The sequence below is a fragment of the Triticum aestivum genome, chromosome 1B (genome assembly GCF_018294505.1).
Source record: "Triticum aestivum cultivar Chinese Spring chromosome 1B, IWGSC CS RefSeq v2.1, whole genome shotgun sequence".
Taxonomy (NCBI): domain Eukaryota; kingdom Viridiplantae; phylum Streptophyta; class Magnoliopsida; order Poales; family Poaceae; genus Triticum; species Triticum aestivum.
Genome location: NC_057795.1, coordinates 173,194,450 through 173,206,119, shown reverse-complemented (window position 1 = coordinate 173,206,119; position 11,670 = coordinate 173,194,450). Strand labels below are relative to the sequence as shown.

Genomic DNA, 11,670 nt, shown 5'->3' with positions numbered 1-11,670 from the left:
CGTGCTCCCGTCGTGCGCTGCCGAGCTCCACCGAGATTTCGCGCCTCCGGCCACATCACCGCAGCCATTGTAACATCCCGCCTCCACGCGAAGGGGGCCCGTCGGGGCGCACCGCCAGCACCCACCGCCTTCAACGGCCGGGCGCGGCCGCCACCGTCGGCGCCGGCGCGACAGCGGCCGAGGGAAGGAGATCAGGGGCCTTTTTTTTCTAGGGTTTGGAGGTCCTCCGGAGCCGCACACGTGCAACCTGGAAGGAAGGGGAAAAATACTGTTGCGCGGGCCTGTCTGGAATTGACTCGACTCTTAATATATGACCTTAGGACTTTTCACAGGGAAAAAAATCTCTCAGTGTTTTTCCCCCAAAAAATTGGCACGACATGTGTGTTCTCTTTAAACCAAGCGCATCCTCACCGTTTTGCTTTTATTTTCAAACAAGTCTATCAAAATTTATCATTGTGTTCTACACAGTCGAGCGTCCCCTAAAACACGCTCAACCACGACAACGAGACCCAGAGGGATCCAAAGCTGCTGCCGCCGCCGGCAGCGGCGGCCGCGATCCGAGGCTTTCCTTTCCCACACCGGTTGTGGGCCCCACCACTTTCCCCGGCGACAGGCTCCATCTCCACTTCCACAGCCGGCCGGGCCACGCCCATCAGCCCATGTGGTCCCCTCGCAGAGAAGCGCCACCATCATTCGAAACCGGCTACGTACTAATTTACTCAGCAACGTTAATGTAGCTGGCAGTTACCCCTCTCCCGTGGCTTCCAGCTCATCAACGCTTGGAACTTGAACGAAAACCTCCCGTCTTCCCAGGGGCACCACGGTAAACTCGCCGCTAAAAACCCCCACGCCCCGATGCCTTCTTGGGCTTTAGCGCTCACCGAGTTCCCGTAACCTCTCTCCCTCCCGCTCCCGGCCTCCATCTCCATTCCTGCGCGCGTCGGTATCTCTCCAGGCTGCAGCAGAGCGGAGCCTCGCCGCTGCGTCTCGGGGGGCGTGTCGAGGTGATCGGATCTATCTCCGGTGAACATCGGTAAATCCCGGCGGCGTTTCCTCCTTTAACGCGCGTGATGCTGTTTTTCCTTTTCGCGGCGAGACGAGCGGCGGAGAGGGCTGGGCGCTTCCTCGTTCCCGTCGCCGGAGGTCGTAGGCCCGTAGCCGCCGCTGAATTTTCGTTCCTCTTCGTCTTCCTTTTCCGCCACAGGCAGATCGGTCCGTACAGCACTGCACGTTTTGCAGCGTCTGCTCTGCTCTGTGAAGATGCAACTGATCCCCGTGCTTGTGTTGGCTCTGCTGCGATGTTGTTCGCCGCGTCCCGTGCACGACCAGCTAGTTCCATGTCATCATACCTTCTGCTTCCCTAGATCCAACGCACACAAAATTATGTCGATTTTATTCCCGCTTTCAGTTACGAGTGTTAGCCCAGTTGTTTCGCGTTACATCTGTTGTATTATCCCTCGTGCTCTGAGTGGGACTGTTCACATGCTGATAGCCCTCTTCATTTCATATCGCTCTCACGTGTCTACTATCTAGGTGTGCCCCCGCCATGTTTCGTGTATCCCGGATCTTCTTCAATAATGTCGAATCCATTGAGCAGTGTTCCTGATGGTCTGTTACCTTGAATAATAATGTCGACAGGAGCATTTTTGGTTGCACGTTTACGACCTCTTGCCTGAATCCCAAAGTTTCAGATCAACGTGGGGTTCAATGTTTGCTGTCCATTCTTATTGTCTGACCGAGATTGTTCACCGTTCACTGAATCAAGTTGCCGGACCAACCTATCAGGCAGGCACACATAGATGTAGCTGCTCTGTCCTTTGCAGTTGGACATTTGACACCCAAGTGCCAGCCATTTTATTCTCTCAACAGGGTTCTCTCTTCTCGGATAATTGGTAGCTACAAGATCTGATCAACGTCACTGTCTGTATCTTCTTTAATTATTTGCCCAGTTTACATGCTATACTCATCATTTTGGTCTTAAGGAAGCTGGCATTATGGATTGTTGCTAATGTTTCCTTGTGATAGCATGCATGCATACATGTATTCATTCATTTTTGAATTGCTTATTGAAGAGCGACGTTTCCCCTTTCCAGAAAAAAATGTCACTGTCTTTCACTCCATGTCACTGTTCTTTAGATAGCTAATCATTGTCAGTCATGGGCTTCCCGCAGCTCTGGTCCCCAAGGGTTTCGCATCCTATTTATCTGCTCTTCCTGCCATACACTCGTAACTAGGATATAAGTTTTGCTCATTTGAGAAGGATTGTTATTTCCTTGATCTTCCTATGTAGTGTGTGAAAGACGTACTCTGCTGGCCAGATCATTGCATATCCCCTAGCTAATCTTTCCCATGCACAGGCAGGTCACTCAATCGGGGTTGAAGTAAAGTCCTGATCTTGTTTGGCCAGCAACTTTATGTTTCTGCATTTTGTTTAATTTCCCCTTTGATCCTGTGTTACATTGTTATGAATTCTGAGACAATTGCTTTATGGTTTCTGTAGTAGTAAACTGTCTTATAGATTTGTGTTTGAGTTATTTTAAGTACTTCACTTCTGTTGTGTGTATCTTGCTCTCCTTTTCTCACTTGTATATCCATTTGAATCATTATCAGGTCTGCATAAGAGAAAGGATTTTCTTATATTCTGGTGAAGATGAAAGGAACTCAAGGGTCACAGTTAAGGAAATCCCGTTCATGGTGGTGGGATAGCCACATTAGTCCAGAAAACTCCAAGTGGCTCTCAGAGAACTTACAAGGTAATGAATAATGTTTCTCAGACGTTCTGTTCTTGTCTTACATACTGGAATTAGATACTTTGTTTGATCTAAATTTGGATATATTGTTGTTTGCTAGACAATAGTGATGTGCAGGACTTCATTCATGTATGATTCCAGTCTTTTCTAGTCTAACAAGCTATGCGGTGCTGTTTTCTGAATATAACCTTTCTTCTAACTGAACAGAGATGGAGATGCAAGTGAAAGAGATGCTGGGACTTGTTGAGGAGGAAGGTGAATCCTCTGCAGAAAAGGCTGAGTGTATTGCCAAGAACGACCTGTGCTTGTTGCCCACATCAAAAAATTCTATGGCATGTATCGCACCCTTGCTGAGCGGTACGACAATGTAACTGGAGAACTGCGCAAAAATATCCCATCATCACTGCAGCCACATGGCTCTTTTGGTGCCCCTGAATCAGATTCTGAAACACAGTCTCCTCCATCTACAGAGCAAAAGCCAAAAACTCGATCAGATTGCTTTGATGTGTCCATTGGCTCTGGTGTAAGCTCTGACGTATCCAAGAAGGGGAGTGATGGGTCTTCATCGTCTTCAGAGTCTGAGTCAGAGCTTGATGAAAGCAAAGAGGAAAATGGCAACAGCATGTTTTATGCCTTGAGCCAAAGAATTATTGAGCTTGAAGTTGAGCTTCATGAAGCAAGGGGAAAACTTGATGCTTTGGGGGAAAAGAATACCATCTCAGAAGTGTCTGAACATGACGGAAAAACTGCGGGAGGATCTTGAAGAAGTCAACAGTGAGAAGGAAGCATTGGAAGCTGCGCTGTCGGCGAACAAAAATGAGACTGATGGGCTGAAGGAAGCAATGGCCTCAGCAGCTAAGCAGTTTGAAATTGAATTGGCGCATCGTGATCTTGAAGTTGATAAGTGCAAGCAGGAGCTTGGAGAACTTTCAGCGAATTATCTGCATGATAAATCTGCTCTTGAGGCTGAGATTGGAATGCTCCAAGGAGTTATCACAAATTTTGAAGGTGAGTTAGCAAAACTGTCACAGGAGAAGTTGCAGCTCAGGTCTCGGATTGAAGAGCTAGAAGAGGCAGCATGCTGCTTAGATTATTCAGCTTCCGAGGTGGTGAAGCTGCAAGAAGCAATGAAGAATACAAAAGCAGAACTGGAGGAAGTTTTACTGGAGAAAGAAGAAACCATCAAGAACCTAGAAGCACAGCTAGAAAGAGCCTCGCAAGAGAAATCAATACTCCAGGACAGTATTAAGGAGCTGGAGAGGGTGGTGTGTGATTCTGAGGAAAAACATTCACTGGAGAAATCTGGTCTTAGCGCTGAACTTTCAACACTATCAGAAGCCAATGCCTCTCTCGAAGGCAAGCTGGCATCCATGGAAGCAGAGCTTAACCAAGCTTATGCTGACAGGGCAGAAGAATACATGGACAGCGAGAAACATATTTCTGAGCTGAATCAAGACCTTGCCAATCTTACAAGCAGGCTTGAACTGATATTATCAGAGAAAGTCACAGTTGATAACAAGCTGGCCACTCTACTAACTGACATCACAGCACGTGATGAAAAGATGAAACAGATGGATGGCCACCTTAGTCAGCTTCAACTCGAGCATGCTAAGATATCGGCAGAGTCTGCTATTGTGCATGAGTCCCTGTCAGAACTGCGTGCTCGGGTTTCTGAGCTTGAGGAACTTGTGGAGAAGCAGAACCTTGCGATCTCTGAGAGCGCCGAGGGGAAGCGTGAGGCAATTAGGCAGCTGTGCTTCACCCTTGAGCATTACCGCAGCGGGTACCAGCAGCTGCGCGAGATGCTGCAGCAGGGCCACAGGAGACCACTGATGCTGATGGCAGCCTGACCAAGTGCATCCTTCTTGTTCCCGAGATCCTTTTGTGCTTACGAATGGGTTATGTAGCTTTTTCAAGTGAGAAGAACTCTGTTATGTCTGTGTGCAACTGCAATGTAATGTGAGAACCATGTCAGTCATGTCTGGCTCGGAAAAAAAAAAGCAATCATGTCCGTCGTCGTTTGCTCTTATTACTTCTGTTACACTCTTGTCATATATTCAAGATGGTGAATTCTATGTTTTGGTCTTTGAAACGGTGATGTTAGTTCGGCAATCTGTGGCATGCCTGAGTCAGTCTTGTATCTTCGAATCAAAAGTTGAGTTTGTCAAGAAAAGAGAGAATTTTCCTGCATATGTCTCAAGAGTATTATGATCCAGATGTGGTGAGGAAGCTGCAGGAAGAAATTCATCATTCATAATCTCACTGAATCGGAGGCAGATGCTGAAGCTAGCCCAGTGCAAGCCAGGTCTAGTGCATCTTTTTGTTTCTATAAATTGTCGCAAATTCCTATGAAGTTCACGCGAAAGAGGCCATTGATTAATTTATATCCTTTTTTGTAAGTTTTTTCTTGATCAAGTCTGAAGTTATTGATTCTGCGAATATGCTGAAGTCTTTTCTGAAAAAACATCAGAACATTCTATTTTTGCTCATGCCTCACCGTTTTCCTTGTCATATTTTCCCGATCAATTGCCTACCCAGCCGACCCGGCCCGGAATCCTGGGCTTCCAGTCCAGGGTGTGTGGCCCGGCCCTTGACGGCTTGCCCAGCCCAAAATACTGTCAGGTAAGTAATAATCAATGCAACAAACAAAGCAAAGGACTAACCAACAAACACATTGAGATAAGATGCTGACATTGTGTGGGCATCCATCACATTGTTCTTTTGATTTAGCAAGCCTGGCTTTGCTTTCCAGCCAGCCTGGAAAATACGCCAAAGTTGCTTTCCCTTTCATAACTGGCTTGCTTAATCTGCTCTCCATATTTCCTTTGACATGCACCAAAGTTGCATTTCTGTACTGTGGTTGCCCATGGAGGTCTGCCCATTTATCACATGAAACTTTGTTTGGATGCTACGTACTACTAGAAATTAAACTCTACAGCGCAGGACTATGCCAGGAACTGCACGGTTAGGTGTGTCTGTCCTCTTCTTGAAGTAAAGTGCTTGTGGTTCTGTTTCTGGTACCAACTTGCATGCCAAGACACACAAGAAACTGACTAACTAGTCCGTGATGTGGTCCGTCGCCTAGATGCTGCTAGCCACGGGCAATTTGTCATGCATGCACAAGCACAATTGTTGCTTGACAAAAGAAAAAGAAGAGAAATGAAGGCATTTTAGATCTAACTCGAAGTGTTGGTTTCGCATTTTATTTGAAGGAATGCTATGAGGATCATATTTCTTAGTTTCTTTCTTTCCCGTAGAGAGCTTGTTTGATCCATATGATTCAAACCTATGGAAACAACTTCGGTTAGCCAATTATGCCTTCCTGTTCTTGTAGGATATGCCATGTCATCTAATCCGCTTAATATTTCTGTTCGTGTGTTTTTTAAAACCTTGCTAATCAGCATGTTGTTCATTTTAAATTCTTATAGCTTTTGCCCTTTTTTGTTTTACTTTTTCCACACTCACTTCCTTTTGGTCCCACTCCCTCCATATATAGCATGCTGCTCTCCTGCATGGCTCAAGAAAATGGAGCAAATTGGATTCAGAAAGTAGAAAACTTGTCTTCCTAACAAAAACCCCTAGTGGTTGAAATCAGCAGTCTAACTCAACTATCATCACTAAAATAGGGTTGTGTGAACAAAGGAAAAATGAAAGGGAGAAAGAGAATCAGCCTACGAATTGTATTGTTCTCTGAAAATTTGGTTGCAGCGCATGGAGGCAGGCATTTGGCCTAGTTGGATAGGGTATCAACTACCAAAAGCTAGCCAGGGGCCTAGGCTTATGAGAAGAGATTTCACACTACCAAACCCATTCCTTTCTTGACAAGCCAAAACCCTAATTGGCCGAATGAAACCAACCACTAAACAGAACAAGTTGTAAAGCAAAGGAATCGATTTGAAAAAAAGATTCCTGCCCCTTTTAAATTGGTGGCAGTGCCGGTAATGATAGTACTTGATCGTTGGTTAGTGCTTTCTGATGTGGTCTCCAGGTAGTGAAATGAGGCACATGATCGGCTCCGGTAGTGTAACCGAGTACTAAACCCTAGTATATAAAAGAAAGGTTAACGCTGGATCCGTGCCCATGTCTCGCAACTCTCATGGAAGCCTCTTTAAGACCACGCTCCTCGCAACAGAAACCCATGTTGTACCATTTCATCTGTGTATACAAAAATTAGACTGAGTAAAGTCGACCACCTGAGAACGTATCCTGTGCACCAGGTCAATTGGTGCAACGGATGCACCAGTCACACCAGAGCCGTTTGATACATATCGGAGGGATGGAAGTAGGCTGAAGCATTCATCTGTGTATACAAAAATTAGACTGAGTAAAGTCGACCACCTGAGAACGTATCCTGTGCACCAGGTCAATTGGTGCAACGGATGCACCAGTCACACCAGAGCCGTTTGATACATATCGGAGGGATGGAAGTAGGCTGAAGCATGGATTGGTGGAACATTTGCAGAGAAGACCTCATACTATGTCAAAAACAATCCGCACTCCACTCTTTCCTCTCCCATCATTAAGTCAGTGTCATTTATTTCTTTCTCAAAACATAAATATCTTCATATATATTGAACCGTACATCCGAGTTTGGTTTGTCTTTGACTATCATTTTTGTTTTGACAAGATGTTTAAACAAGGTCAATGCCAAATATATATTTTTATTTTATTTTTTTATTTTTTTATGTCACCGTAACATTTATATTTTTTGTCCCTGCAAAAAAACATTTATATGTATTGTATTGAAACTTAGATGTACTTTATATGTTTTCAAACTCTGCCTCTCCCTCCACACGTCGATCCATGTGCACATGCTTAAATTAAATTTCAAGTGGAGTTTAAGTTTTAAAATGTACAAAACTAATAATTGAACAACATATTCAATATTGATCTTGCTTCAAAGATCTCATGAGCCGTGAAGACAAAGTTGACAATCGAAACAGATTCCCGTGACATTATTGAATATGTTGACAACCAAGAAGGTTTGTTTTCATGAGCCATGACATTATTAGTCCCGCAGATTATGAGCCTATACACAAAAATGGTTATATACACATTCTTCCAATAGATTGTGAACCGAATGCCCGATTTTTGAATCTGTTTCGATTGTCAACTTTGTCTTCACGGCTCATGAGATCTTTGAAGCAAGATCAATGTTGAATATGTTGTTCAATTATTAGTTTTGTACATTTTAAAACTTAAACTCCACTTGAAATTTAATTTAAGCATGTGCACATGGATCGACGTTGTGGAGGGAGATGCAGAGTTTGGAAACATATAAAGTACATCTAAGTTTCAATACAATACATATAAATGTTTTTTTTTGCAGGGACAAAAAATATAAATGTTACGGTGACATTAAAAAATAAAAAAATAAAATAAAAATATATATTTGGCATTGATCTTGTTTAAACATCTTGTCAAAACAAAAATGATAGTCAAAGACAAACCAAACTCGGATGTACAGTTCAATATATATGAGGATATTTATGTTTTGAGAAAGAAATAAATGACACCGACTTAATGATGGGAGAGGAAAGAGTGGAGTGCGGATTGTTTTTGACATAGTATGAGGTCTTCTCTGCAAATGTTCCACCAATCCATGCTTCAGCCTACTTCCATCCCTCCGATATGTATCAAATGGCTCTGGTGTGACTGGTGCATCCGTTGCACCAATTGACCTGGTGCACAGGATACGTTCTATTTATGTTTTGAGAAAGAAATAAATGACACCGACTTAATGATGGGAGAGGAAAGAGTGGAGTGCGGATTGTTTCTGACATAGTATGAGGTCTTCTCTGCAAATGTTCCATCAATCCATGCTTTAGCCTACTTCCATCCCTCCGATATGTATCAAACGGCTCTGGTGTGACTGGTGCATCCGTTGCACCAATTGACCTGGTGCACAGGATACGTTCTCTCGACCACCTTGGCCATCATGGTTCAAAATCTGTGCGCTCACTCTCTTTGTGCGTTTTTCAAGTGCTTGCGAGTCACCACTTCCTTCGCCGAAGGCTTGTCGGAGGTAACAAGGGGGGAAATTGTCGAAAACGGCATTTTTGCTCAATGCGTGCCACATTTGGCTTTTCTGTAAATACGACGCATTTCAATCGCTTTGCATTGTCATACTTTGAATTCGGAAGCTTCTAAGTGATATGTGTACGTCTACGCAAAAATTGTCGAGAACGATGATGGTTTTGTTCAGTACGCGTGACACTTGGCATTTATGACATCTCCACCACGCGCCCTCATCTTGTCCGGGTGCGTCCGTTTGAGATAGAACGGCCCAACGCGCGGCCCCACGCGCGGCCCCAAACGGACAAATGTTCTGATTCCGTCCGTTTTCGACCCATCCCCGGCCCAAACTTGCATCGAGTTTGGGGTGAAACGGACATCACACGGACGGGCTCGCCGCACGCCCTTGTCCCCCCGTGGCCCACCTGTCGGGGACACAAGTAGTCCCATTCAATTCCAACGCCTCCACCCTCCTCCCCCGCCCCGCCCCGCCGACGGTGCCGCCGCTATTCTCCGGCCGCCTTCTCGATGCAGTGTCCGGCCGTCCATAGCCAACCACGTCTCGACATGGCCGCCACCACGCCCGCACTTTCGCCGTAGTTTAGGCCGTCGATTGGAGGTGGTTTGGCCGTCGCCGTCATAGCCGGCGGCAGAGGGGATACGACCGCAGGCGACATACCACGACGACCACGGCAACTTCCGACGAGTGCTCCAGAGCGGCCAGTAGCCGGCCGCCAACCAGATCTGCATCGAGGTGATCACCGCGGCCACTTTCCCACCACGACCGCAAGGTGTTCGACACTTTGCCCACATAGGTATGGACAGTGGTGATGAGTTTTTCTTCCACCATTTCATTTGTTCATCGGACGATTCGTCGTCGGATGATGAAGATCTTGTGGTAGCTGCACTGGTGGTTCACGACCAAATTCAACGACAGCTTCGTCGGCACAGGGGGTCAGTCCCTGGCCGTGCTCCCAACCTGAACCGCAACAGGGAGAGAGGCCACGCCTACTCTATGCCGATTACTTTGCGAACACCCCACTCTTCAAGCTGGATAAATTCCGTCACCGTTTTCGTATGGCAAGGCATGTGTTCAATCGTATCCGAGAGGGAGTGGTTGTTCATGACCCATAATTCGAGTGCAAGGCGGATGCCCTTGGCAAGCTTGGATTCTCCTCTTACCAGAAATGTACCGCGGCCATCCGCATGCTTGCATATGGAATTCCAGGTGATCTGGTGCATGAGTATGTGCGTATGAGTGAGACAACATGTCTGTTGTCAATGTACAAGTTCTGCCAGTATGTGATCGAGGTGTTTGGCCCTGAGTACTTGAGGCAGCCAACTGCCGCTGATACAGAGATTGTTGGCGACCAACGCAGCTAGAGGCTTTCCAGGCATGCTTGGTGTAAGTGCATCTAGTGCCACCCCTAGTTGGTTTTGGAGTATTGACGACAAAGTTGGTTGAGGGACTAATGCGTTTGTGAGGATTGCAGGATAATGCAGGTTGTGTCCCTCATTGATTCGGTTTACCTACCGGAGATGACCCCTAAAAATGTATGAAGACATTGAAGACAATGGTGGTATGTGAAGATATTCACATTGAAGACTATGACATGAGAAGACATTGAGCGAAGACTATGGAGCGCGAAGACTGTGTTGTTTCGTTATTTCCTTTTCTTCTTTGTTGAGTCATAGGAACCATCGTACTGTTAAGTGGGGTCCAAGTGAACAAAGTCAGAGTGACTGAAGTGATGCTCAACCCAAATCCTATGTCTTCGAGCGAAGACAATGAGAGCAAATCTTATCCAGAGCTGGATGAGTCAGCTTTGCTTGTAGCCCATGTAAAGTTGTCGTGTGTGTTTGAAATCTGACCGTTGGAACACGTGTCAGTTCCTTAGTGACCCAGGGTCATTTCGGACATATCAGGTTGGGTTGCCTTGTGGCTATAAATAGCCCACCTCCTACACCATAAATTGGTGGCTACTCAGAGTTAGTTTACGGCTTTTGTCGTTTTGGGAGAAACCCACCTCGAAGCCTTTGAGAGAGAAATCCTTGCGCGGACAAAGCCCAAACACCCAGAGTCAAAGAGTGTTAGGCATCACTGAAGTATTTCTGTCTGTGTGACCTGAAGACTTATTACACTTGAGGACTGTGTATCCTCCAGCCGGTTAGGCGTCGCGTTCTGAGCATCCAAGAGTAATTGTGGATTGCCGGTGAACAAAGTCTGTGAAGGTTCGGAAGTCTACCTTGAAGACTTACCAGAGTGATTGGGCGAGGACTGTGTGTCCTTAGCTCAAGGGGAATAAGGTGAAGACGCGGTCTTCTGAGTTGAATCTCAGCCTTCCTAACTAGACGTACAGTTGTCACAACAACTGGAACTGGTCCAACAAATCCTGTGTCTTCAACAAGTGACTGGTTCTATCCCTTCCCTCCTTTACTTTGAGTTTGTCTTCCTGAAGTCATTGCTTATTTGTCTTATCTGTTTGACTTCATTGTTTGACTACTATCGTTGATTGGCTTCATACTATCTTCCATCCTGATCCTTACTACCTAGCTGCTATTAGTCTTTGTATGTTCACATTATTGCATACTTGACTATGGATTGCTTGTTGTAGTTTATCTTCCGCTGCATATCAATTAGGTCATTTCTATTGTTTGTCTTTGAAACTTCCATGTTTTGAAGACTTTGATCAAAATCGCCTATTCACCCCCCCTCTAGTCGATAACTAGCACTTTCAATTGGTATCAGAGCAAGGTACTCCCTTGTTCTGTGTGATTTGGTTTAACCACCTGGAGTTTAGCTATGTCGACTGCAGGATTGAGGAATGTATCTTGCCCCACCTTTGACGGTCATGAGTATCCTCGGTGGAAAGCCATGATGAAGAAGCAACTCATGGCTATGGAT

At 45.6% G+C, this 11,670-nt stretch overlaps 1 pseudogene; it reads left to right on the top strand.

Annotated features, from left to right (window-relative positions):
• The first annotated feature begins 757 nt into the window (after positions 1-757).
• On the top strand, positions 758-5,134 carry LOC123114214 (protein NETWORKED 4B-like; annotated as a pseudogene).
• Positions 5,135-11,670: the final 6,536 nt, after the last annotated feature.